Source organism: Sus scrofa, chromosome 2 (genome assembly GCF_000003025.6).
Source record: "Sus scrofa isolate TJ Tabasco breed Duroc chromosome 2, Sscrofa11.1, whole genome shotgun sequence".
Lineage (NCBI taxonomy): Eukaryota > Metazoa > Chordata > Mammalia > Artiodactyla > Suidae > Sus > Sus scrofa.
In genome coordinates, this window is record NC_010444.4 from 131,722,277 (window position 1) to 131,749,480 (window position 27,204).

Here is a 27,204-nt window from a genome sequence, read left to right on the forward strand (position 1 = left end):
AAGACAAAAAAAAAAAAAAAAAGAGTAATATATTTTCTTTTCATCCTTACAACTTAAGATAATGATTTACCATTAAGTAGGTGATGTTTCCTTAAAACAAAGACCAAGACTACTTGATTTTCTTTGAGCAGTGTTTCAAACATCATGCATGTTTGGATTCTTAATAAATTTGAATCACTTGTTAGCAATATATTCTGGCCATCGACAATATTCTTGCTTCCTAGCACCCTATTTTTATCCCAAACTACAACCCCAAATGAACTTGGTTACGGTGTGTTTCAGCTCCATATCTCCCCCAGTGTGAACTTGCTCAATCCAAGAGACAGAATTCGAGAATCTTATTTCCCATCTCTGCCAACTTTTAAGAAAAGTGAAAGAAAACCATTTCTCGGATAATCTAGGTCATGCTTAAAAGCAAATAAATATGTCTCCTTCATTAACAACATCTGTAGTCCACAGAGCAGCTATATTTCCATTTTTATGGACATCTAAAATATGGCAAAGCCTTATACAACTACTGGGACTCATGAGGGAAAATTCGGTGAGACTCATCCACATTAGCATATCCGAATCTATAGCTTGGTAGGAAGAGTGAAACGAAAATCTATCCTAGGTGATTAATCATCTTATACTACCAATAATTTCTTTAAATGTCTGAAATTCTAAAAGCGTATGTCAAATTGAACACAGTTTTATGACTCTGACAACAGAGAAATTCATGAATCTTTCAAGTCCATTTAACAGATAAAGTTGGAAAGAAGTATTCGTCTTTCATGTCTTAATATGTTCTCTTAAATTTATACCTTAAAAATGACAAAAAATTTAAAACGTGAGTGGTTTGGAAAGTAAGGACCATTTTTCACATCCAGCAAGATTACAATTGAATTCCTGTATTTCGTTCCAATTTTCTCAGTTGTGCTATGTAGAAATACTGTGAATTAATTAGTTGTACATTGTGGTTGTAGGCCAGCAGAGAAGCAATGAAAGGGGATAAAAGTAGTGGGAACTTTGGGAGTCAGGCTGGATTGGGGTCCACATCCAGGCTTAGTTCCTTTCTCGTTCTGTAAACTTAGGAAAGGTATTTAATTATTCTGAAAAACATCTACACTGCATGAATAATGTAGGCGTGAGCTTGGGTGATATATCCAGGATTAAAAGAGAAAATGATTCAATGTCAAAAACCTAGCATGCTGCCTAGAATTCAATAGATAATGACATTTACTAGTTAGAAGTGTTGCTGAAACTCAGCCTTTGTCCACCAGTGCCTAATAGAAGTGCGGAGACAAGCATTTTAGGTGAAGGAGGAAAAAAAAAAAAACTTTTAAAGGAGGCCACAGCAGGCTAATGACTTAAAAACTAAGCTCTCCTTTGGGGAAGAATTGCAGGGAGTTTTACAGTCTAAAAGGAGAAAAACAGGGTTTTAGATAAGAATCAGGATTGGGGCCAACATGCATTCTTCTTTCTTTGGGGGAATCTTAGTCATTGAAGCTGGGTCAGGAGATCTCGGCATGATCCTTGTGGTGGTCTTCTGAGTTATTACGTAGAATAACAGTACCTGGGAAAAGGGCATATCGATCAAAGATTAGAACAAACTAGGAAAGTTCCTAAAAAACATCACAAGCTAATAATCTTTAACCCACAGGCAATTGTGCTCAAGGTGCCTAATCTTCAGTTTACAGGTGACAGCTTAGGGTGCAAAGGAGGGAGAAGCACAGGAAGGGCTCCAAGCTGTTCAGTTTTAAAGTATTCATTTCTGGGAGTTCCCGTCGTGGCGCAGTGGTTAACGAACCCAACTAGGAACCATGAGGTTGTGGGTTCTATCCCTGGCCTCGCTTGGATGGATGGAGCATCTCAGGTAACCCTCAGAAAACTGTTCTCAGGAGGTGAGGGGGAAGCTAGGATAGGATAGGATAGGATAGGAATTTTGCAACAAAGGGCAAGTAGTCAGAACAAGAGCTTACTGTTACTAAAAGAAAACTAGGCATTTCAAGTTAAGGAATTTAGTGCTTTTCTAGGTATGGAAAGAAGCGAGAGTCAGAGCTCATTCCTTTGATATGTATCTCAGCTCTTTGGGGCCAGTATCCTTGTTTTCATATCCTGAGGGCTCACCTGTGGGAGTGGCAGGTATTTGTTTCCTTCCTGTGTTCCCTCAGGGCTCCTGGGCTCACTCTTGCAGGTGGCTGCAATCTCCGATGACTGTAACATCCTTTGTTTACAGATATGGGAGGCAGTATTTTATTTCTCACTATTAATAACTATTTTCTTAAATGATGTTTAATGTACACAGTGCGGAAGGATTAAAAAAATCTGTTCTATAAATGATTTCACAGACAAATGATTATTCTTTTATACTCTCTTCCACAGATGATTCTTTTTATCATATTTGTGTGGGGGGAAATAAAACTTTTTAAAAATTAATATAAAACAGCTTATAGTTTTAAGCAGTAAAAGCTCTTATGCCTGTTTCAATGGACTGTCATGAAAACAAGTTTTCAAAATGTGCCATTTAGTGGTTTAATGTATGTTAAATGCATACATGGAAGCAGATTACATTTACAATTAACTTTGTCTTCTTGAAAATAAGTGACTTAAAAGTGAAGGGGGGGACTTGTGATGTGATCATGGGGAAGGTCCCAATAGTCTCTGTTCTCTGCCCGCAGCTTGTAAACTAGGTCACAATCAAACTAGTTGGCTTAATTATTTATTTATACTCAACTTTGACTCCAAATAAATTGAGCTAGCTTATATTTAATATAGGGTGATTACTCAAATGCTCAAAGTAGAAGCAGAAAGAAAAAAATAAAATATGATCCTAGGAACATAATGTTAAGTCAGCAAAAGCCTTGTGTTAAAAATAGAGCTATAATTTAACTTGATGGTGGTAATCCTTTCATAATGCATACATTTATCAAATCATTATGTTGTATGCTTTATATATTTTTTGGAATGGGGCTCTTTTGAGTTGATAGGGACCCTTTCTTTCTTTCTTTCTTTCTTTTTTGCTTTTTTAGAGCTGCACCCACAGCATATGGAAGTGCCCAGGCTAGGGGTTGAAACAGAGCTATATCTGCCAGCCTACACCACAGCCACAGCAACGCCAGATCCCAGCCACATCTGTAACCTACATCACAGCTTACAACAATGCCAGATCCTTAACCCATTGAGTGAAGCCTGGGATCCAACCCTCATCCTCATGGATACTAGTCGGATTTGTGTCTCCTGCACCACAACAGGAACTCCATATATACATATAATTTCATTTGTCAATTATACCCCCAATTAAACTGGAAAAATAAGTAGTTAAAGCTGCCATACATGTTTTGTATATACAAAAAACAAATGGGTAAAAGATCTAAATAGATATCTCCTCAAAGAAGATATACAAACACTAATAACACTTACTCAACAGTTACTCACCATGGAAATGCAAATCACACCTATCAAGATGACTATAAAAAAGGGGACTAGTAACGCCAAAGATTAGTGAGAATGTGGAGCCATTGGAACCCTCATACACGGATGGTGAGAATATGAAGTTTGGAAAATATTTTCAAGAACAGTTTAGCATTTCCTCAAAATGTTAAACATAGAGTTGCCAGATGATCCAGCAATTCCAGGACATATGTAGAGTGAGGTAAAAATTATGATCGGTTTCCTCTTTTTCGCAAAGGTGACTAGGTCAGGCCTTCATAGGTTACTTTTTTTTCTCTCCCCGCACTCTAGATAACCAAAGATCTTCCTTGATTCACAGAAATACTTTAGATGTCTCTACAGGATTATATGCAATAATTCCATTGCAGTTTGATTTTACCTCTCTTTGAGATTAATAAATATATAGCCATTTAATATAAAGCAGTGAAACTTTACAGATTTTCTTAAAAGGTACCTAACAAAAATAAACTGCCATTTGGCTGCTATCGCTATTGGAAATGAATTGCTAAATGAAGAGAAAAAACATATAAGTAAGGGAGTGTTAATACAGGGCTCTCTATCACAAGAGACAAAATTGTAAGCATGTTAAGAAAGCTAAGAGAATAAGAATAACTGCCTCCATGTTCAAGTCAAGAGAGAAAAATAAAAATTTTTTGATTTATGATACGGCTAATAGCTGAACCAAATGTTCTTGGTGAGTTTAGAACTTAGAGCATTTTGGCATTTTATATCAATCATTTTTTTATAATGTGGCCTATATAAGTCAGTCTATGATTGGTCTGTTTTTCACTAGTAAATGAAAGATACTAGGACCTCTATTCTCTTCTAATAAGGTAAGCTATGCCTGTTTTGAAGAGGGATAGTCAAATACATTTACCATTTTGTTAACCCTAACGCGGTGACACATTAATTTTTTTCACATATGTATAGATAGTCCTAGACATCCAGGCCTAGGATGAACTTTTCTGGGTATCACCTCTCCTTCTATATCAAAGTATTTGACGAGTTCTGTATACATCCTTTACTTTAGTTCCACCTCCCCTGCTCTGCAATATGGTATTGGCATAAAAATAGACACAGAGGACAATGGAACAAAACAGAGAGCCCAAAAATAAACTGTCACGTAAGTGGTCAATTAATTTATGACAAAGGAGCAAAGAATATGTAGTGGGGAAAGGTCAGTCTTTTCAATAAATTGTGTCAAGAGAACTGGACAGCCACATGCAAAAGAATGAAACTGGACCACTATCTGACACCAGACACAAAAATCAACTGAAAATGGATTAAAGGCTTGAATGTGAGACCTGAAGCTGTAAAATTCTTAGACGAAAACTCAAGTGGTAAGTTTTTTGACAATGGTCATGGCAGTGATTTTTTTGCATTGGACATAAAAAGTGAAAGTAGCAAAAGCAAAACTAAACAAGTGGGACTACATCAAGGTAAAACGCTTCTGCATAGCAAAGAAAACCACCAACAAAATGCAATGAAAAAGCAACCTATGGACTAGGAGAAAATATTTTCAAATCATGATAAAGGGTTAATATCCAAAATCTATAAAGAACTCATACAACTCAGGAGCAAAAAAACAGAAAATAAAATAAAACAATCCAATGAAAAAGTGGGCAGAGGGTCTGACTAGACATTTTTTCCAAAGAAGACACACACATGGCCAACAGGTACATGGAAAGGGGATCAATGTAACTAATCATCTAGGAAATGCAAACTAAAATCAGAGTGAGATAATACCTCACATTTATTAGAATGGATATCATCAGAAGGACAAATAACAAATATTGGTGAGGATGTGGAGAAGGGAAATTTCATGCACTGTTGGTGGGAATGTAAATTGGTGCAGCTATTGGAAAACAGAATGGAAGTTCCTAAAAAAAAACCTCAAAATAGAGCTACCATATGATCCAGCAATTTCACTTAGTTTTTATCTGAAGGTAACAAAAAGAAGAACTTGAAAAGATATCTAACAGCCCTGGAGTTCCCACTGTAGCACAGCGGAAATGAATCCGATCAGTATCCATGAGGCTGCTGGTTCTATCCCCGACCTCGCTCAGTGGATTAGGGATCCGGTGCTGTCATGAGCTGTGGTGTAGGTTGAAGATGCAAGTGGGGATCTTGCGTGGCTGTGGCTGTGGTGGAGGCTGGCAGCTGTAGCTCTGATTTGCCCCCTACCCTGGGAACTTCCATGGGCTGCAGGTGTGGCCTTAAAAAAAAAAAAATGAAAAGCTATCTGCAGCCCCATGTTAAATGCAGTATTATTTACAATAACCAAGGCATGGAAACAACCTAAGTGTCCATCACTGGATGAATGGACAAAGAAAATGTGATATATATGAACAATAGACTATTATTCAGCCATAAAAAGAATGAAATCTTGCCATTGACTACACCATAGATGGACCTTGAAGGCATTATACTCTAGGAAATAAGTCCGAGAAAGAGAACTACTGTAAAATCTCACTTTTATGTGAATCAAAGAAAAAAAGACCACAAACTCAAAGATGCAAAGAACGGTTTCATGACTGACAGAAGCCGGAGGTTGGGGTGGGATGAAATAGGTGAAGCTGGTCCAAAAGTACAAAGTTTCATTTATAAAATACTTAAGTCCTGGGGATGTAATGCATAGCATGGTGACTCTAGGTAATGATACTGTATTGTATATGTGAAAGTTGCTGAGACAGTAGATCTTGAAAGTTCTCATCAAAAAAAATTGCTCTGTGTGGTGATAGGTGGTAACCAGATTTATTGCGATGATCATTTTCCTATTTACCCATATGCCAAATCATGAGGTAGTATATCTAAAACTAACAGAATGTTGTACATCAATTCTATCTCAATTAAAAAGAAAAAAATACACTGTCTTCAGCTCTTGTATTTCTCACCACCTAGCAGTTTACCGTTTAGAGGTCTGTGAGAGAAGAATGTGTTTGCCTTCTCGAGAATAATTCACCTTCTAGGTCCATGCCCTGTGGACCACACCATGCCAAGCAAGGTGAGTTATAGAACAATGCTTAATCAGAAGATAGATTATGCAATTCAGTGCACCCTGCACTGCCAAGAATAGATGCCCTGGCGTGGTACACTGGAAGATCAACGTGACAGTATCATGAGATTTCCCTCCCATAAAAAGGGAAAAAAAAAATTGCTTCTCAATATCTTCAAGTTAATAACTTGATTTTAGGGAGATCTGAAAATGAGTAATGGCAAAATATGACATCATACGTGTCTAGTGTTACTATAATTTGTGCAAATGCCAAATTATAAGCTTATATACTTGATAAGCTGTTTTAAAAGAATTTTTACACTCCGAAAAAATACAGAGCACTTTCTACATGGCTGCTATTGCCTGTTTATACTTTTAAACCAAGAGATACTTCCTCTACTGACCACATGATTTTTCACTGGCCCCTAGTTTGACTTAGAACTCTTAGAGGAAGTTACCAAATCAGTAGAAAGTTGAGTCATTTCTTTAGAATTTCTATAAAAATAGTATTAGAAGTTCCTATTGTAGCTCAGAGGGTTGAGGACCCAAAGGAGTCTCCTTGAGGATAAAGGTTCCATCCCTGGCCTTGCTCAGTGGGTTAAGGATCCAGCATTGTTGCAAGCTGCAGACTAGGTTGTAAATGCCACTCAGATCTGGTGTTGCTGTGGCTGTGGCGTAGGCCTCAGCTGCAGCTCCTATTTGATCCCTAGCCTGGAAATTTCCATATACTGCAGGTGTGGCTTTAAAAAATAAAGTAAAATAATAATAATATTCTACATGTAGCCTACCTCACTCCTGCTGTGCCCAGATATAGCAGTGATAATACTATGGTCTATGGCATTGTACTCTAAGCCCTCTCTGGGGACATTCAAAACAAAGTCTAACTTGGGACAACAGGAACCATGTCCCACTGCTGTCATCCCTTCAGCATTTTCCTCCATCGCTGAATGCTTATTGGGACCTGGATGAAGAGTTCCAGCCATCCAAGTTTTGGACTGAAGGACAGCAGAGAGAGCACAAACTCCTATGAGGCCCTTCTATATTAGCTTCTAATTGCATTTCTTAGAGGGCCCTGAGAGCACTTGTTCTCACTACTACTACCTTGACCTGGCCCTTCTGCTCACAGTTTGTCTCGTCTCTAGGCCACGGGCATGCAAAACTAAAGTTATTGTCTAGTCTTCAAATTGGTGGAAAAGTGTACAGTCCTTTGGAGCAGAGGTTTTCAAAATTTTTTGACTATGACCCATAGTAATATAAGTATTTTACATGATAATTAAATATCTACCTACATATATACATAACTGAACCAATGTTTAATGGAACAGAACTCAATATAGTATGTGATATGCTTAATCATAATCTCTATTCCACTCTGACATATTAAAAAATGTTAGTCACAGGTAAATTGATCATGAATGATTTACAGGTTATATGCCACTGGTTGAAGAACTCATTTTAAGGTTTCAACAAACATTTTAATAATAAGATTTAAAATTTTTTAAACTGGAGTTCCCATTGTGGCTTAGTGATACCAAACCCTAACAGTGTCCATAAGGACACAGGTTTGATCCCTGGCCTTGCTCCGTAGGTTAAGGATCTGGCACTGCCATGAGCTGTGGTGTAGGTCTCAGATGCGGCTCAGATCTGGTGTTGCTGTTGCTGTGGCTGTGGTGTAGGCCAGCAGCTGCAGCTCCAATTGGACCCCTAGCCTGGGAACCTCCGTATGCTGCAGGTGAGGCCCTAAAAAAAAAAAAAAAAAAAAATTAAACTAATCAATAAGGGGAAAATACACATTTCAAGTCGTCCCTCTACTGGATATGTAGTTTACTTTGGCTGTTTAGATGTTGAAGAAAATTCTCCACCTCATGATACTTGAGGCAGGGACCTTCTACTGCAAAATACTTCACTCCACTCTCCAAATACCCTCTTTCTATGGCCTCTAAAAGTGAAGGAAAAGTACAACCTTCCAGGCTCTTGGCCTGGAGCAGGAATTCATCTGGCAGCATGAATTGCAATTGGCCATAGACACCATGGTACACTGTTTAGTGCCAGATGGACCTGGATGCTAGATGCTGCATCCATTATCAGTCTGGAAGGGTAACACTGTTTGCATCTGCATGGCGTTTGGTGGGGCAATTTAAGCCATAGTCATTTTGCCAGGTCTCCTCCAATGCATGCCTTACCTGTGCCTGATTCTCCAGCTGTTTCGACAAATCACTTTCTGTTTAAATCTGCATAGTATATGTTGGTTTCTCTTGTTTGCAGTCAGTTGCAATCCATTTCACTAAGGTTAAATTAAACATTAGGGATTTTGGCTCTGTTCTTCATGCAAAAGAAAAAAAAATTATCTTGGCAATTCTTTGCAAAATCTGCATTAGAAGTCCAATGAAAAGGAGGTGAAGAATTCTGAGAGGTGAAAGTTTAGTTGGGAAATTGAGAATGTGGCTTGCTGGTGAGACATTAAGTTGACAAAGAACCCATCTTGGAGCTTTCCAGTTTTCATACCCAACTCACTTCCTCATTGTTTCCTTTATTGGGGAATAAAAGCAAGCCATTATAGTCCCTGCCTGAGATACCCTGCACATGCAAGAGGCCAGTCCTGGGTACTATGAGTAAAGACCTGTACAGAAAGCTAATGTCCATCTACTTCTCATGGACATTCATCTGAGTAGAAATAATAACAATTGCTATTATTATTAAATAATACAAATAATTAATTAAAATTATTATTATTTTGTCAACAAACAGATAGCCAGTTTAATTCTTTCCAAGCAAGGGCTAGATTGACAGTATAAATTCTCCTGGTTGATTCAGCTGGATGGCATCTCAATTTCTCTACAGTTTCTAGCCGATGGGATTGAAACAAGGAGTACCCAAGTACAAAGATGCAAACACTCATCAAATTCCCTTGTTGCTTTCTTCTTTAGAACATTTTGTTTTGACATTTCAATGATCCTCGTTGCGCAAGAGGTTTCAGGCTAAATGTTTTGTGTATGAATCTAGTGCAGATAGTCACATCCCAGATGTCACCAGGCTACCAAATCTGCACTGGATTAATACGCTTGTGTAAATGTGATGACTCCTTATGCCTATTTCTAAGCTTAGTGAGCACAAATTTGTTCTTGTAGCAAATAAATGCTTGAGAAATATCTAATGAAACAAATGTGAAAAACCAAAAAAAAAAAAAAAGATGATGTAACAAATAATTTCATTTAAACTTTAACCTAATTTATTTTAGGCAGTGGACATATAGGTACAATTAATGTAAATACTGTTTATATATATACAATTTTAACATTGAAAAATTTTGGAAAGGTGGTATTTACTGCCATTTCACTCATACATTCCCATTTAAAAAATACAGCCACAGAAATATTTATTTTCTTAGAAATGTTTCTTATCTTAGACTTTTATTCACCTGCCTTGTGATAATGAGATAGAGATATAAGGCATAGATTTTGTTCATATGAATATTTGTGCAATAGAGTTTTTGAACAGTGTGAATAAATGATCAAAAGGTATCACTGGTTGTTTCAGACTTGAGTGTAATTAAGGCTGTACTGCCTACACTTGCTGCATTCTGAGATATGAAAAGAGACTCTTTGGGAGCATCATCTAGTTTATTCAATAAAATATTAATGTGTTGGAAAGAATAATTCATGTCGTGAACCAAATGCTAAAAGTAGCTTCCAGAAACTGACAGAGAAACTTATCTTCACACAGTCACATAACTGAAGATGAGAAAGAAAATACTTAAATTTTTTAAAGTAAGAACAAATAGTTTTAGTCATTGATCCAATTGAAAAAATAATAAATTATAAGTAAATAATAAAACAATCTTATTTATTTTATCAGGCATTTTTGAGTGTTACCTTTTATAGGAATGGTAAGCTCAGAATCCAAACCTGTTTAGAGTCCAGAATAATGAAAATGAAGTAAATTTTATTTCTTTAAGAGTCATAAATTAACTCTGGAAATTATTTCAGTAGATTACCCATGTGGCTATGGCTGAAAAGCTTCTGGGTCTGCTTTTGCTCATCTGTGAGTCCTGAGCTAGATGGTGTCACTCTAATACCTGACAAGACTAAACATCTCATAATGCAAAGAAAGCTTCTTCTTCTTTTTTTTTTTTTCCTGTCTTTTTAGCTATTTCTTGGGCCGCTCCCGCGGCATATGGAGGTTCCCAGGCTAGGGGTCGAATCGGAGCTGTAGCCACCGGCCTAGGCCAGAGCCACAGCAACGCGGGATCCGAGCCGCGTCTGCAACCTACACCACAGCTCATGGCAATGCCGGATCCTTAACCCACTGAGCAAGGTCAGGGATCGAAGCTGCAACCTCATGGTTCCTAGTTGGATTCGTTAACCACTGCGCCATAACGGGAACTTCAAGAAAGCTTCTTAAAAGCAGTAAAAATGGTTTTGAGAGGGAAAAGTAAGAGTATATCTAATTTTAGTGGTAGGGAAGTCCTGTGAAGAAGATTTCTGCTTCTGGTGAAGATTAATAGGATTGGATTCAATCTCCTATCTGAAACAAAAAATGGGCAGAATATACGTTAAAATGCTTTTCAAGACACTGGACATCCAGCAATGCAGAACAATAATGGTTGCTGAGTTACAGGGAGAAAAGAGGTGAGCCCAACTGTTGCACCAGCTTACTAACTGGAAAGGGTTCCGGGGCACAGGATGAGGGGAGACAGCATGACGGAATCTGACAGTGTCTGCAAGTTGAGGAGATGGAGCTCAGAACCCTGGGAGCTCCATCAGGAAGGAGAGAGCTGCCCAGAGTAACTTTACATCGTTAAAATTTCATCTGTGCTCAGACCAGTGAATGAATGTGAATACAGTACCAAGGTTGGAGAACGAGCCAACCAGAGGGATATGAGGGAGTAATAGTGAGCACAAAGCTCACTATTAGGGAATACTTCCTATCTATCCATCCAGAGTGGAAAAATCTCATTATCCGCAACGCATAGGGTATTGTACTCAGCAAGTATTTTATCTCATTAGTGGGGCAAATTTAGCAGTACACTAATTATTGCTCTAGTTCTGCCTAACAAAGCTTAAAAACAAGTTTCAACAGGATCAAAATTTATCCATGTATCCTAATTGTATCTCAGAAAAGAGATCAATCCTTAAAGAAATACAAAGATATTCAGCACTGATTAATTCAAAACATGATGTCTAGCATTCAAATAAAAAATTACCAAGTATGCAAAGAAAAAGGAAAATGTGACCCATTTTGAGGAGATAGATCAATCCATTGAAATTGATACAGAACTTATATATGTGATGAAGTTAATAAGGAATATTTAAACAATAAGTATAATTGCATTGCACATGTTTAAGAAACTAGGAGGTCGCTGCTGACTCAGTGGGTTAAGGGTCCAGCATTGTCACTACTATGGCTTGTGTTGTTGCTCTACCACAGGTTCGATCCCTGGCCTGGGAATTTTAGCATGCCACAGGAGCAGCTGAAAGGAAGGAAGAGGAGAAGGAAGGGAGGCTAAAAGACTGAGTATGTTGAGTAAAAGCATAGAATATACAAATATTATTCATGCTTATTTTAATATCAAAGTAATTTAGGAGGAAAGAATATTTTCAAAGTCATTTAATGTGATAAAAATATGAATACATTATGAGGACATAATGCTCACTTTATTCATCTACTAACAGAGTTTTAAAGTACATAAAGCAAAAACTGATAGAATCACAAGGAGACAGATAAACGCACAAACATAAAGATTTCAACACCCCCTTCAATAAATTGTAGAACAATTAGTCAGAAGGTTAGTAATGCTCTAGAAGAAGCAAACACACTGTCAATCAACTTGACCTAACTGCTATTTATAGACTATTCCATTTACCAATTCCAGAAGACATATTATTTTCCAGTACCCTTGGGACATTTCCATATCATAGTTTGTGCCATAAATCAAGTTTTAATTTAAAATGATTCAACACATACAAAGTGTGTACTATGACAACAACAGAATTAAATTTGAAATCAGTTAAGCGAAAAGTATCTGGAAAATCTAAAAGTATTTAAAAACTAAACAGTTTTCTAAATAAACCATGAGTCAAAAAATAAAGAGGGATCAGAAACTATTTTGAATAGAAGGAAATTAAAAACACGACATTTCAAAATTTGGGAGATGCACTAAAGCAGGATTTAGAAAATCAGGTCCTTGAGTTCCAGCTTAAGAAACTACTAAAGAAGTCCAAATTCAACTTCAAATAAGTAGAATAAAGGAAATAATAAACGTCAGATAAGAATCCAGTGAAATAATAAACAGGAAGGAACAATCAATAAAGTAAACATTGCTTCTTCTAGGGAGTCAATAAAACTGATAAATCTCTAGACAAATATATCAAGAAAAAGAGATAAGATAACATGAATTACTAATATCAGCAACAGGAGAAATGACATCAATACAGATTTTACAGACACTAAAAGGGATAAGAGTTCCATTATTTTCCTATTGCCACTTTAACGAATTAGAGTCAGACCTCTGTGTCTGTGAATCTAAAACTCATGGATACAGAGAGCCAACTGGAGTACAACATTTTTTTTTTTTTTTTGTCTTTTTGCTATTTCTTTGGGCTGCTCCCGCAGCATATGGAGGTTCCCAGGCTAGGGGTTGAATCGGAGCTGTAGCCACTGGCCTACGCCAGAGCCACAGCAACGCAGGATCCGAGCCGCGTCTGCACCCTATACCACAGCTCACGGCAATGCCGGATCGTTAACCCACTGAGCAAGGGCAGGGACCGAACCCGCAACCTCATGGTTCCTAGTCGGATTCGTTAACCACTGCGCCACGACGGGAACTCCGAGTACACCATTTTATATAATGTCCTTAAGCATCTGCAGATTTGGGATCCTTATGGTTTCTGGAACTGATCCCCGTGGATACCAAGATACAACTGTGCCACAAAGTTATGTTTCTGGAGGTCTGAAATCTAAGTAGCTTTTACTATGCTCAGATTAAGATGTTGGCAGGAGTGGATTGTTTCTGGAGGCTTTAGGGAAGAATCTGTTCTGTTTTCCAGGTTCTAGAGGTCACTGAATTCCTTTGGTCATGGTCCTCTCTTCCGTCTCTGGTTCTGGCTCATGCAAGTGTCTGTCACTTACGAGGACCAGTGTGATTACACTGAGCTCACTTGGATAATCCAGGGCAGTCTCTTTCTTGTCAAGATCCTCACCTTAATCACGACTTCAAAATGCCTTTATCACGTGAGGTAGCATAGTCATAGGTTCTTGGTGTTGAGTCATGGACATCCTTGCTGGGCCATAATTCTGCCTACACAGTTGGTAATACTATGAACAACTTCAGACCAACCAGTTAGACAATTTAGATGAAATGGATACAGGGAGATCTAGGGAGTTCCTGTTGTGGCGCAATGGAAACGAATCCGACTAGTATCCATGAGGATCTCTGATTCTCGCTCAGTGGGTCAGGGATCCAGCATTGCTGTGAGCTGTGGTGTAGGTTGCAGATGAGGCTCGGATCCCATGTTACTATGGCTGTGGTGTAGGCCGGCATCTATATGTCCAATTTAACCCTTAGCCTGGGAACGTCCATATGCTGTGGGTGAGGCCCTAAAAAACCATCTACTAAGGCATAATGAATAAAAAAATAGATCATCTAAGCAAACCTTTATCTACTAAAGTCCTTGAATATGTAGTTATAAAGCTTCTCATAAAGAATCTTCCAGGACAAAGTCAGTCTACTGAAGAATTTTATGAAATATTTAAGAACAGAGAAATACCAGTTCTACAAAAACTCTTCCAGAAAATTGAAAATGAAATACTTCCTAACTCATTCCATGAAGAAGGTATTACCTTTGTGTCAAAACCGAACAGACACTACAAGGAATGAGAGAAATTTAGAAAGAAATCAGTATTGCTCATGGACAAAGGTGAAAAAAATTCCTTCTAAAACATTAGCAAGTCAAATCCAGCAATACATAAAAAGGATAATACATCATGGCTAACTGAGGGTTATCCTAGGAAGACAGTGTTGGTTTTTGTATAAGAAAAATCAATGAAAGGAGACTTAAAAAAGAAATGCCATACATCATCTCACTACATGCAGAAAAATCACTTGACAAAATCCACCATCCTTCCTGATAAAAACTTTCACTGAACTAGATTATAGATGAGAATTTCCAACATCTTTCTTGATAAAAACTTGCACTGAACTAGATTATAAATGGGAATTTTCTCAACTTGCTGAAAGGCATCAACCAAAAGTCTACAGTTAACATCACACTTAAATGGTGAAAAACAATGTTATCTTCCTAATATCAGGAAAAAGGCAAAGATGATTTCTTACTACTTCTGTTGAACATTGTACAAGAGATTCTTGCTATCATAATAAGGTAAAAACAAAGAAATAATAAAGGCATCCAAATTGGAAAAGAAGTAAATCTATTTATTCACCGATGATATGATTATTTATATGGAAATCCCAGCGGAATGGGCAAAAGTAATTAATATAACTAATAAATGAGCTTAACAACAGTTCCAGGGCACAAGATAAATGTAGAGAAATCAATTATACTTCTATATACTGGCAATGAAAAAATCAGATATTGAAATATTTTACAAATACTGTATATAGTTATAGCAGAATTATAAAATGCTTATATAAACTTCACAAAAGTTAGGGCTTACCTTGCAACAAAAACTAGCAACATAATGTTGACAGACATTAAAAAAAACTGAATAAATGGAGAGTTATATTGTGTTCTGGATTGGAATATCAATATTGTTAAGATGTCACCTCTCCCTAAATAGATCTATAAATCCAATGCCTTCTGAATAAAACTCCCACAGACCTTCTTTGTAGAAATTAAAAAACTGATCCTAAAATTACAATGGAAATGCAAAAAGTATAGAAAAGTCAAAACAACTTTAAAAAAATTAATGTTTGAAAACTAATGATGCCGTATTTTAAGATTATACAGAATAATGAGGATATTGAAAAAAAGGCTGTACAGGTACACAGATGGACCAATGGAACAATATAGAGAACACAAAAATAGAACTATTCATGTATAGATGACTGATTTTTGACCAATTTTCCACAAAGTTACAAAAGAAATTTGGTGTAGAAAGAAATCTTTTTTTTTTTTTTTTTTTGTCTTTTGTTGTTGTTGTTGCTGTTTCTTAGGCCGCTCCGCGCATATGAGGTTCCAGGCAGGGTGAATCGGAGCTGTAGCCACCGCCTACGCCAGAGCCACAGCAACGTGGATCCGAGCCGCGTCTGCAACCTACACCACAGCTCACGCAACGCCGATCATAACCCACTGACAAGCCAGGACCGAACCGCAACCTCATGGTTCCTAGTCGGATCCGTTAACCACTGCGCCACGATGGGAACTCCTGTAGAAAGAAATCTTTTTAACGAATGGTACTGGAACAGATATCAGTATACCCCCCAAATGAAATTAAATCCATACCCTGTGCTACATAAATTATTTGCTCAAAATAGATCATAAATATAAAACCTAAATTTGTTATTCATCAAGTAGGACATAAAGGAGGAAACTTCTGTGAAACCTTGAGCAAAAGACTTTTAAATAGGGTAGAAAGCATATAAATCATAAAAGAATAAAATGATAAATAAGATTTCATCAGAATAAAGAACTTCTCTGAAAAACATTAAGAAAACCAGGGAGGGGAAAGAAAACACTCTGAAGAGTAGGAGAAAAATGTTTGCAAATCACATATTGATAAAGATCTTTTATACAAAATATGCATAAAAATAACATTCAAAACTCTACAAGAAAATAAAAAAAAAAACCAGTATAATCATAGGCAAAATGATTTGGATAGATAATTCACCAAGGAAGCTGTATGGTGAAAAGAGCATTTGAAACATAGCTCATCTTTACTCATTAGGGAAGTAAAAGTTAAAACCACAATGAAATATTGCTACATAAATATTAGAACGTCTAAATTTCTTTAAACATTAGGTGGACCCTTACCCAATGAGCCAGCCATTCTACCCCTAGCTATGTATTCGAGAAAATAGAAAGCATATGTCCTGGCAAATATTTTACAATAATGTTCATAGCAATGACCAAACACTGAGAAAAACCTCAGATGTTCATGAAAAGGCGAATGGATAAACTAGTTGTGGCATATCCATTCAGGGTAATACTACTTATCAACATAAAAAAACCCATTTCTACTTGCAGCAACATAGCTTAATCTAAAAATAATTATGCTGAGTGAAAGGAGCCAGACCAAACCAAAAGTTCAGGTTTCATGATTTATTTGCATGGAATTCTAGAAAATAGTGTGTAATGATAGAAGGCACTGTCAGGATTTGCTTGGGAACAGGTGGGGCAGGTGTGGTGGGCAGTGGCAAGAAGGAGAGATTTCAAAGCAGGAAAATTTTGGAAGTTGATGGATATGTTCATTATCTTGAGTGTGGTGATAATTTCATATCCATATACATATGTTAAGACTATCATACACTTTGAATTTGTACCCTTTTTATATTACTACATATACTTCAGTAAAGTTGTTAAAAACAATATAGGCAGTTTTCTCTCTCTCTTCCTCTCCTCCTCTTCCACTGGAGTTTGCCTCTGCTTTCTCCACCTTTTTGCTCTTCTCTCTCAATACACATTTAAGTGCCTCAATAAAAAATAAGTAATTAAAAAATATATTCACAAGAAACCCACTGAGTCACTTAAAGAACATTTAAATTTGACTAATAATAATATTTATTATTGGATATTAGGCAGTGAGTGATTATATGTACATGCATACATAGGTATATATGTATAAATACACATAAGCTAATTCTGAATTATTTATTTTGCTGTGAGGTTAAAACAAACAAAAAGAACCCATACATTACTATGAATGCCTCAGTAGTAGATACTTCTATATATGCATGTCGATAAATCTCTATTGTTAGTCTGGTGGACAAGCATGCATTTTTTTTAAAACCTTCTGCAACCCAAGTCTGAACATATGTCAGCTGTTCATGAGAGCGTGTCAGAAAACAATCTACTACTGGCTTTGCTTAAAGCTGAAGAGGAACTGCTGAAGCAAGTAGGATAGTAAATGGGTCTGTTAGCCTTAGACTGATGCTTTAAATGAATCACAATTCCTAGCAACAAAACATAAAGTAATTGTATATTCTAGTCCTTTTGGTCTCTCTTCTAAAATCTGTTGAACCCATCTTTTAACCCTCAAATGCATTTTTAAATAATTAATATGCTTTAAGAAAGAGAATCCTCATTCATATTTGTTAATCCCTTCCTTAGTCTAGCTACAAAATGAATCTCCAATAATCTGTAAATTAATTCTCCTAATCTAGTATGAGAGAAATACCTAGAATTGGACTGGAGGAGAAAAGTGCTGGACTATTTTGCTAAATGAGGTCACTGCACTCATACATCTTGTCCTACTCCTCCATCTACACTTGACTCTATGCTGGCACTCCCGTTTGATATTAAAAGGATATTGACCATTAAACTCTGTTTGCAGCTTAATGTCATTCTGTTCCTGCAATCAAGTTTACCCTTTCCCAGCCTCTGGTGGCAACACCACTGCATTAATTGCTTTAATATTCATTCTAGCATGTGTCTCATGGCCTCTGGAAGGTACATGGACAAGCTTGAGATGTTGGTAGCAACAGAGGGAAAGGCAAAAAACAAAACTAAACTAAACAAAAGCAAAACCCTGAAACATTTAAAAACGTTCTCAATAGGTCAGCAAATTATCTTTCAGTGAATTACATATCTTGAATGTGCCACTCATCAAATTGAGCTTTGGCACATTGAGAGTTTAAGGAGCCCTCAAATGTCAGAGTCAGTGGGGGACCATCAGCTGCAGGAGTTGAAAGACGGACCTGCTAACCTGCTGATGGTAAAGCCTGAGCACTTCTAGTGGAGAAGCCCAAGAGTGGATCCTGGCAGTGATATTTCTCTCACCTGTGCCCTGAGGGTCCCTTAAATATCAGGCAACATCACTCAGCAGTCTTTGACTATGTGCTCTCTGCTACAGGAGGGCAGGCTGGGCCCCCTTTTGTTCTGTTGATTAACTGGAACCAAGGAATTACTAAATTCCTTGTATGCTTGAGTATGCTTGGGCCTGTACCACTTCTATTCTGCCTGATACTACAACTGACCATTGTGGTAATGTGTGTAAGAATTATGACATCATATATGCTAATCCTTTAGTCTTGGTACTGAGGCTGGAGAAGAGAAGTGCAACCAGGTAGGATCCTGCAGGCTAGTGGCGGGAAGGAATGGTGAAGGCCAGGGTGCAGGGAAAAGAAGGCAGGTGTTTTCCTTGGGCATTAGCTTTGTCTCTAAGCATCACCCAAGGAACTCCTTTATTTAATGGAAGATCCAGGTGGAATGATTATGGAGAGGTGAGAGCTATTGCTTATGGCTCCCGTGACGCCCTGATATGTATGGGCCTAGAGAATGTAAGCCTTGTTGGTTATGGTTTTCTATCTCTGCTTTAGCTACTTTGAGCCCTTTTATTTGTTACACATCTTCTCTACATCTTGGCCTGCTATTAGAAGAGCCATGATGACAGTGAGAAGGATAAAAAATGCTGTAATGAAGAATATGTACCAATTAAGTGCCTGGAGAGAATTAGCATATGTTAACTTTGTTCCAAAAAAGTGAATTGTACACTAGGTGATACAGCACTGAAAGAGCCCTTAGCTTAGTTTTCTCTGCATGTGTGTAGCTACTAAACAGAACTATATGTGCACATGGAATTTTTGGAAAGGCCCCACTATGAGAAGAATATGAATAAGAATTCTATGGTCTTATCATGTGACCTTGGAAGCCAGAGGACCTAAAGACCTGAGTGTGAAAATCTGAGGATTATTCACACCAGAGGGTTGAAGTGGGCAACCTTTTTTAATATGAATGCAAAGACCTGTAAGCAGCACCATTGAGACTAGACCCCAGTGTGCTTGGTGATGAAGAGCAGGTACAGAAAACTATTTGGTTCATCTGGTTTGGATGACAGCATCATCTGGGTAGCACCAGGTGATGCTGAAACCCAGATTCTGTACACTTCATGTTGCTGGTGAACTACCAGGGTTATGCCAGAGAGTGGAGAGAGTGCCAGACAGAAGCTTCCTTGGTGAGAAATGACTTAATTAACATTTCTTCTAGAGCCTTGTCAAAGATGGTCCTGAGTTGCATGAGGCACTCTTGTGCCTCAGATTTGACAAACTATGTGGCCGCATGACAGCAGCCAGGGCTAACTGTGCTTCTACCTTCCCCTAGGTAAATCCTCTAGCCAGAGGTTCTATGAGCATTTCATTGCTATAAAGGAAGCCGCTCGTACTCTGATTTTTTTTTTTTTTTTGACCAGGCCTGCAGCATATTCCTGGGCCAGGAATCGAACCCTCACCACCACAGTAACCCAAGCCACTGCAGTGACAATGCTGGATCCTTAACCTACTGCACCACCAGGAAACCACCCCCCCTCTGTTGTACTCTGATCTTTAACCAAACGTGTCAGTCACTGTGTTGATTCTGTTTCTCATTTTATTGAAACATAGCTACAGAAACTGACATTGACTGTTGAAAACGTACAGCTGTGATGGAGTAGCAGGTTTTCAACATCTGTTGTTGGGTGTCTTTCCTTGGCAATAAAATACATTGTCAAATCTGTATTCTATTCATGAAATTTCCACATTGAGAAAGGTCCACATTAGGGCTTTTGTAATCTTTCTCTGGGTTCAAAAGCTAATTTTAAGAGTAGACAAGTTTTTCCTGCTGGCATGCATCAGAAACTCACCTGTAACCTTTGGGTTTTCATTTATTATATTATGCAGCTTATGGATAGCAACTATTAAATGAGCCAAAATTTGTATATACCTCTTGAGGCAAATCAGACACACATTCTTATAATAATTTGGAGAACAGTATCTCTTTGAAGTGTGTGGTCTAGATTTAAAGGCCACATTGCTGCCATATTTCTTAACTCTGAAAAGATCAGTTCATTTCATTTAGCTTTTGTTTTAAAAATGTTTTTCTAATTTACTATATATAGGCTAGAAATTTAGTATCACCAAAATCGTAAAACATATATGACTTCTGAAATAAATATTTTCATGTAAAATAAAAAAATTACATTTGATAGGCATGGAACACTTCAGTAGTAGCGTTAGAAAACAGAACCAAAACCATTACAATATATAACATGAATTAACTTGTTTATATTTGTGGAAACATTATATACAGTCCCTGATATTTCCAACTTAATGAACATCATTAGAAACTGTTTCTGTACATCCAAATACTCTCATGTTGTTGGTGAACGTGCCAATGATACAACGGATATGGAGGGTAAATGACAATATCTGAACAAAATCACAAATGTATTTGCTCTTCCACTCAGCAACCTCATTTCTAGGAAGCTATCCCAAAGTTACACTGGCATAAGTATACACTATCTGCACAGACTTGTTGGCTTTGACAATATCTGTGATGGCAAAAGGTTGAAAACCAGCCCATCAGTTGAGAGAGGGTGGAGTAAGTTATGACAGTAATGCACAATGGAGTATATACAACCACAAAAATACTGAGGAGGATTTCTGCTCATGATAGGTTGTGACCACAGGAATACACTAGATGAAGAAAGCAAGGTATAGATCAATGCATACAGGAAGCTACATTTCATCATCATAGTGATGGGCTATTCCAGGACCACTAGATGTTACGTTTATCTTGATGTACTATGACATAAAGTACACAGCATCACCTGTAAAGTGGTCTTGCCAAAAATGTTTGACCCGAGTATCCTCCAGTCCTTGAGTCTGTTTCCCAGTTTTCTTGAAATAGAGGACAAAGAACATATTAAAGGAGACATGGGGAAGCACCAGACCAGTGCAAAAGGTGGGACATTCTGCAAGACTGCTGGCCTGTTGTCTTTCACTAGGAATGTCTTTGGAAAAGATATAGAAGTTGTGATAAGGACTGATCAGATTAAAAGAGAACTTAGAATTGAGTTGGATTCTGGTTTACACCAACCAACTCAACTAATGGTTTGAAATAAGTATTAGATGGTGATAAAGAATTATTGTTAATTTTATCCTATGTGATTATGGTAAGGTGATTAGGTAGGAAAGCATTCTTTTTTAACAGAGGTGCACCCAAAGGTATTCAGGGTGGAAATACTCTATATTGTCTACAATAATAATTCTTCAGAAAAAGACATTTGAAACAAATTGGGCAGAGTGTTAACAATCATGAAATCTAGGTGACGAACATACCTGGGGAGCGGAGGGTCATTATTGATAGGGATGGAGTAGGATAGTGACATAGGTAGTGGTGGAAGTCCCAGTAGGGCACCATAGCTTGAGAGGGAAACCTAGGAACCTCTGGGAGACCACCGTAAGTGAATGATCACTTAAGAAGTCCATCAGAACATACATGGAATGAAGCAGGCTTGCTTAACTATAACACCGAAATAAACGATGTGCCTCAGTTCATTATGGGAAAGATAAATCATGAGGCCTGCATTCAAGTTCAGCAAGATAATGATCCTTAGGACCAAGGACAGGAATTTAAGGGAAAGATGACATTCTAAAGTAGGAGACCCTTGTTATACAGAGACCTGAGATGATTCAACATATTTTAGCATATGTTACCATCCTTCTGCTGATTTGAATGAGCACCATGGCAGTCCTAGTTTGACTTTATAGGTCAAACACTCTCTTACTTGATATGAAGGAGGAGCTAGTGATATAAGCCTGCCTAGTCAAAGAAAGAGGAAGAAGGTGTTTTTTTTTTTTTTTCCCCACTCCCCACTTTCTTGGGAATTATAAAACTGTAGCCCACCTAAACCTCAGGGTAGAGCCTCCTCCCCTGCCCGTTTGTACCCCTCACAAACGTCTTAACTTAATAAATCTATTTCTTTTTCTCTAGCCTATCACTTTTTCTCTTGCTGAATTCCTTCTGCACTGAGATACAAAGAACCTGAGCCTCAGTAAATCCAGACACCAGCCAAGTGATTTATTTAAAAAAAAAAAAAAAAAAAAAAAGGTGAGTTCAAGTCCCAATCTGGGTTTTAGCTGGGTTGGAGTCAGAGGTGTTTCTGTTTCACTGTGAAACCCAGTCCCTCTATAACCAAGTTCCCCTGCTGAGGTTGCGATTAGCCTGTTAATCAAAAACTTTATTCTCTTTCTTGCCCCACCTCTGTTCCTCTCAGGGTAGAGAAGTAGCAAAGAAAAGGGAGAATTGAAACCAAGTAGGATCCTGCAGGGCCTTCCTGGGTACAAAAGCCCCTCCATGTCCTCTGTTTCTTATTTGTAGAAAGAGGCTTCTGTCTCCTAGGCCTTTCCCAAATTCCAAAGAAGAGGCTCAAACAGTTACTAAGAGCAGTGAGGGAATGCAGAAACAAAGGAAAAGCAGTTAAGCAAGAAAAGTAATGCTAGTTTTTAAAATAGTTCAGCTGTAAAACAGAGTCCTAGTTCCTCCTCGAGGGATATGCGTAACAATCTGATACATATCTTTGAGTTGTTCTGCAGGAACAAAAACCCCCTTCCAGGTAGAGGATGGTGACTGCATGCTGCCCACAAGCAGTAGACCTCAGACTGGACAGAACCAGGAAGCTGATGATTAAGAGTCCCAAAACATCCCCTTGTAACCTCACCATCAGCCAATCAAAAGAAAGTCCATGAGCTGATCACAACCTACAACTGTTACCCCTAAAGTTTAAAAACCCTTCCCTGAAACGAATTGGGCAGAGTGTTAACAATCATGAAATCTACATGAAGATCATACTGGGGGGTGGGGGTGGGGTGTCATTTTTGAGGGATGGAGCAGGATAGTTACACAGGTAGTTGTAGAAAGTCTTCATGGAGTTTGGGCTTTCAGCATGAGCTACCCGTTCTCCTTGCTTGGTGCCCAGCAATAAATGCCATAACCAGATGTCAGTAGATGGGCATTTTTTTTTTTTTTTTTTTTTTTTGCGTATTTGGTGAGTGGATCCTAGTTCAGTTCAGTAACAATTTTTGTATTATATTTCTATCCTTTTGTATGTTTGAAACTTTTAATAAAAAGCCAAAAAAATGAAACCTAAACAAAGAAACACCCACTGAGGTGACTTCCCTGGTCCCTCTCCCTTCCCCTTCTTGATGATAGGGAGCAGGTGTCTTGCTTTTCTAAGTACAAGGCTCAGGATGAGCTGCGCAGAGTCCTACCAGCTCTGGACCACCTGTCTACCCAGGGAGAAACAATTACTACAATTAAGCCATTGGGGAAATAATTTTAAATGGTGTAATTTGCAGAATATGTCAAGAAATGAGATACATATACTCAGAATCTCAGAAGTCCTCTCCCCCACCACACCTTGAAGACTAAATCTTAGACCTTATCCAACATGAAAAAATGGGGGCCCGTGGAAAAACTCACTGTGATATTCAGAATATTATTAATTCCTAATAAAAGTTGGCAGACTTTCTCAGATTTATCTGATGATCAAATAATCTGCCTCCACATGGGTAACTTACAAAATAGAAATAAAGCTACACTGAGAACTGAGTCAGTGGTAAAACTTTCTACAAATATCTTTTCCAAAGAGAACATTTACCAACATCGAGGAAGGGGGAAGTTATCATCAACAGAAATATCTAGAAATATGCAAACTCTTTCTAAAAACCATGAATAAAATGTGTATAAAATCTCTTCTTGGCAAAATTCTGACCCGCATATATTTCTAGGCATAGCTTATATTCTGTGGCAAAAATTGAATTTGGGAATTTTTCCCCAGAATATTATTATAGGATCACTTATTTGGTTCTGTAAAAATTTTATATTTTAGGAAAGTGCCTGATATTTTTTATATTTTAGGAAGTGCTTGATATAACTAAGGCATGTCATGATATTGATACCTCTCAACCTTCTAACATAAGCTTCATTGTTAATACTTCGTTTGCTTCATGAGTCCTTGTGAGGAATCATATTCTGGGCAGTGATTGTTCAGTAACACAAACAGACTGTAAGATGCAGTAAGTGTCCTATCAAAAACCAAGCTCTGATCTGAGAATATAAGTGATTAAAACCTGATCAAAACTCTGTTCATGGACCGAATTGTAAAGTGGATGAGTCTTACATTCAGCTTTCTTCACCCTCCCCCACAATCTATCTTCCTCTATATTCCACTCTGCCCCAACCCCTACCCCTAGTGCCAGCTGCAGTGTAGGAACTCAGCGCTGCTTGGCCCAGTGGAGACACCTATTGTGGTATTTTGGTGCCAACATAGCATCATCTGGGACCTTCCTAAATCTCTACATTTTCTCCCAAACCTGCCATAATCCAAAATGTGACTATTGTAGAAGTTCATCAGAAAACATGTGGGCATGACAAATTGGTCTACACAAAGTCAAAATTTTTAACTTACAATGGTAAAATCCTATGGGCAGAAGATGAGTCATGGCCCATCACATGATGCCTTGTTCAAGTCTTACTTTGATTTGCTCACTAAACAATTCATCCTTAATGTAACTGAGGGTATAGAGGAGGTTGGGAGTAGGTTAGAGAGGAAAGTCAAATCAGAAATGAGGAAGGGGTAGAGGAGAGCATACTTGGATTGAAAATAAAGCAAGACTTTTTGTTTGTTTATGTTTATTTGCACATAGTCACAATATTATCTTCAAATTGTATTTTAAAAACATAATTTTGTTTTATATTTCCTGAAAGGGAACCTAAGAAATACTGCATTGTCTCTGATCAAAAGTAGTATTAACAGAAGTGTCTAGAGTATGTGTGTGTTTATTCTCTTTATTTTAGTTAAGTGATGTATTTACTCACTTGCAACTGTTCTTACTGCCTTTCCCCCATTTTACAGTCATTAACATTTGTAATTAATACTTCTATCTATTTTTACTAAGCTGCCTTTGGAACTATTTGAAAATAAATACAAAATTTCTGGAAAAAAGGAGTTCCCGTCATGACACAGAGGAAACGAATCCGATTACGAACCATGAGGTTGTGGGTTCGATCCCTCTTGGCGTTGCTCAGTGGGTTAAGGATCTGGCATTGCCCTGAGCTGTGGTGTAGGTAGCAGAGGTGGCTTGGATCTGGCATTGTTGTGGCTCTGGTATAGGCTGGCAGCAACAGCTCTGATTAGACCCCTAGCTTGGGAACTTCCATGTGCTGCGGGTGCGGCCCTAAAAGGACAAAAGACAACAACAACAACAAAAATTCTGGAAAAAATAGGAACAGATCCATGGGCTGGTACACAATACTGCTAGTGGTCCCAAGTTGATCATTGATTCCTTTTTATGTGTTGAGATTTCAGGCATGGAATTGACCTTGGCCAGCATAAATTTTGGTGACATGTGTTTTTAGTTCTCCTAATAAAATATCTCATGTTTATCGTGCCAAGTATTTTTTCAACTTATATCAGTAGTTGTTAAAAATTTAGTTCCATGCCCTGGGATGACCTTAGGAGGTCCATGTTAAAAAAAAAATCAGGGAGTTCCCATCATAATTCAGCGGTAACAAACCTGACTAGGATCCATGAGGACTTGGGTTTGATCCCTGGCCTCACTCAGTGGGTTAAGGATCTGGTGTTGCTGTGAGCTACAGCGTAGGTCACAGACACAGCTTGGATCTGGCGTGGCTGTGGTGTAGGCTGGCAGCAACAGCTCTGATTTGACCCCTAGCTTGGGAACTTCCATATGCTGTGGATACAGCCATAAAAACACCACCGGGGGAAAAAAAAAAAAATCAGTGTAACACATGAATTTTTCATGAACTTAATTTTATTTATTTTCAAAGATTGTCTGTTATTATAGTGATATTTCCTTCTCTTTAATGTTGAAATAAATCCTCTTTATGAAACAATGGTCACAGTAGACGGTAATTGTTTTAATGTGTGCTTAATGTTTTTAATTTTAGAAATTAAAAAATGGCAAACCTCTGTTTCTTTACTCTTTTTTTTTTTTTTTTTTTTTTTTTACTAGAGGGGGACAGATTTTACTTGTATTGGAAATCCAAAGGCCTGAGACCAATTGCTCCATATTCTATTCTCCGTATTAAATGTTTTCTGGGAGGTCACTGAATCAGACTGGAGCTAGAAGAGAAAAAGAATGTCGAAGATGCTTTGCAAGTTGTAAACTGACTTTTCAATTGTAAACTACTTGATAGCAATACTTTTTTTTTTTTAAATGGAAAATGTTTCTGCATTGAAAAGACTTCTGAATAAATTTAGAAAGCATTTTCTTGAGCTACAGAAAAGGGTTTTATGAACCTGTCTTCTTCTGGGCCCTTCACTACGACTTCAAAGTAATCATTTTTCAGATGAACAAACCATGGTCTGCCTTGGCGTTATCAGTTTTTTCTTTATTAGGAAATCTGAGGTTAACTAGAACCCAGCTGCAGAACATAAGACAGAAGAAAGAGGAAAAGCTGACAGTGCGAGGCAATGCTTAATGATTTCCATATGTGCAATTAACTGTTTCTACACACTTCTTAAAAGCAGAGGGCCGGGATGATGGTATCCACAAGGAAAAACATGTAATTAAACACTCCTCAGTTTACCTCCAGTGAAATTTCATCATTGTATAAAATTTGCTATTTTTTGCAGTTTACCTGTTTCTTCTCCACTTTGCCCTCCCTGCTTTACACTCCTTAGTTTGAAGTCCTGATAATTCTTGAAATTATCTCACTGAAAAAAAAAACCAATATTTTTAAGGAAAGAGAATAGTCAGTCATTTTATATTTAAAAAACATGGATGTGGAAATGGACTAAGCTCCCACATCAATCAGAATTTT

General features: G+C 37.7%; 1 long non-coding RNA gene across 2 annotated transcripts in view; it reads right to left on the reverse strand.

The window, feature by feature from the left end:
- LOC110259470 overlaps positions 1 to 27,204 on the reverse strand; it is a 27,674-nt gene continuing 470 nt past the window's right edge. Inside the window, exons 2-3 of one of the 2 annotated variants that reach the window (XR_002341892.1) lie at positions 27,022 to 27,097; positions 1 to 1,555 (exon numbers count right to left, since the gene is read on the reverse strand). This is a non-coding gene — a long non-coding RNA (uncharacterized LOC110259470). Of the gene's footprint in view, positions 1,556 to 26,363; positions 26,504 to 27,021; positions 27,098 to 27,204 lie in introns of those variants that run through there. The other variant, XR_002341891.1, reaches the window with a different exon arrangement.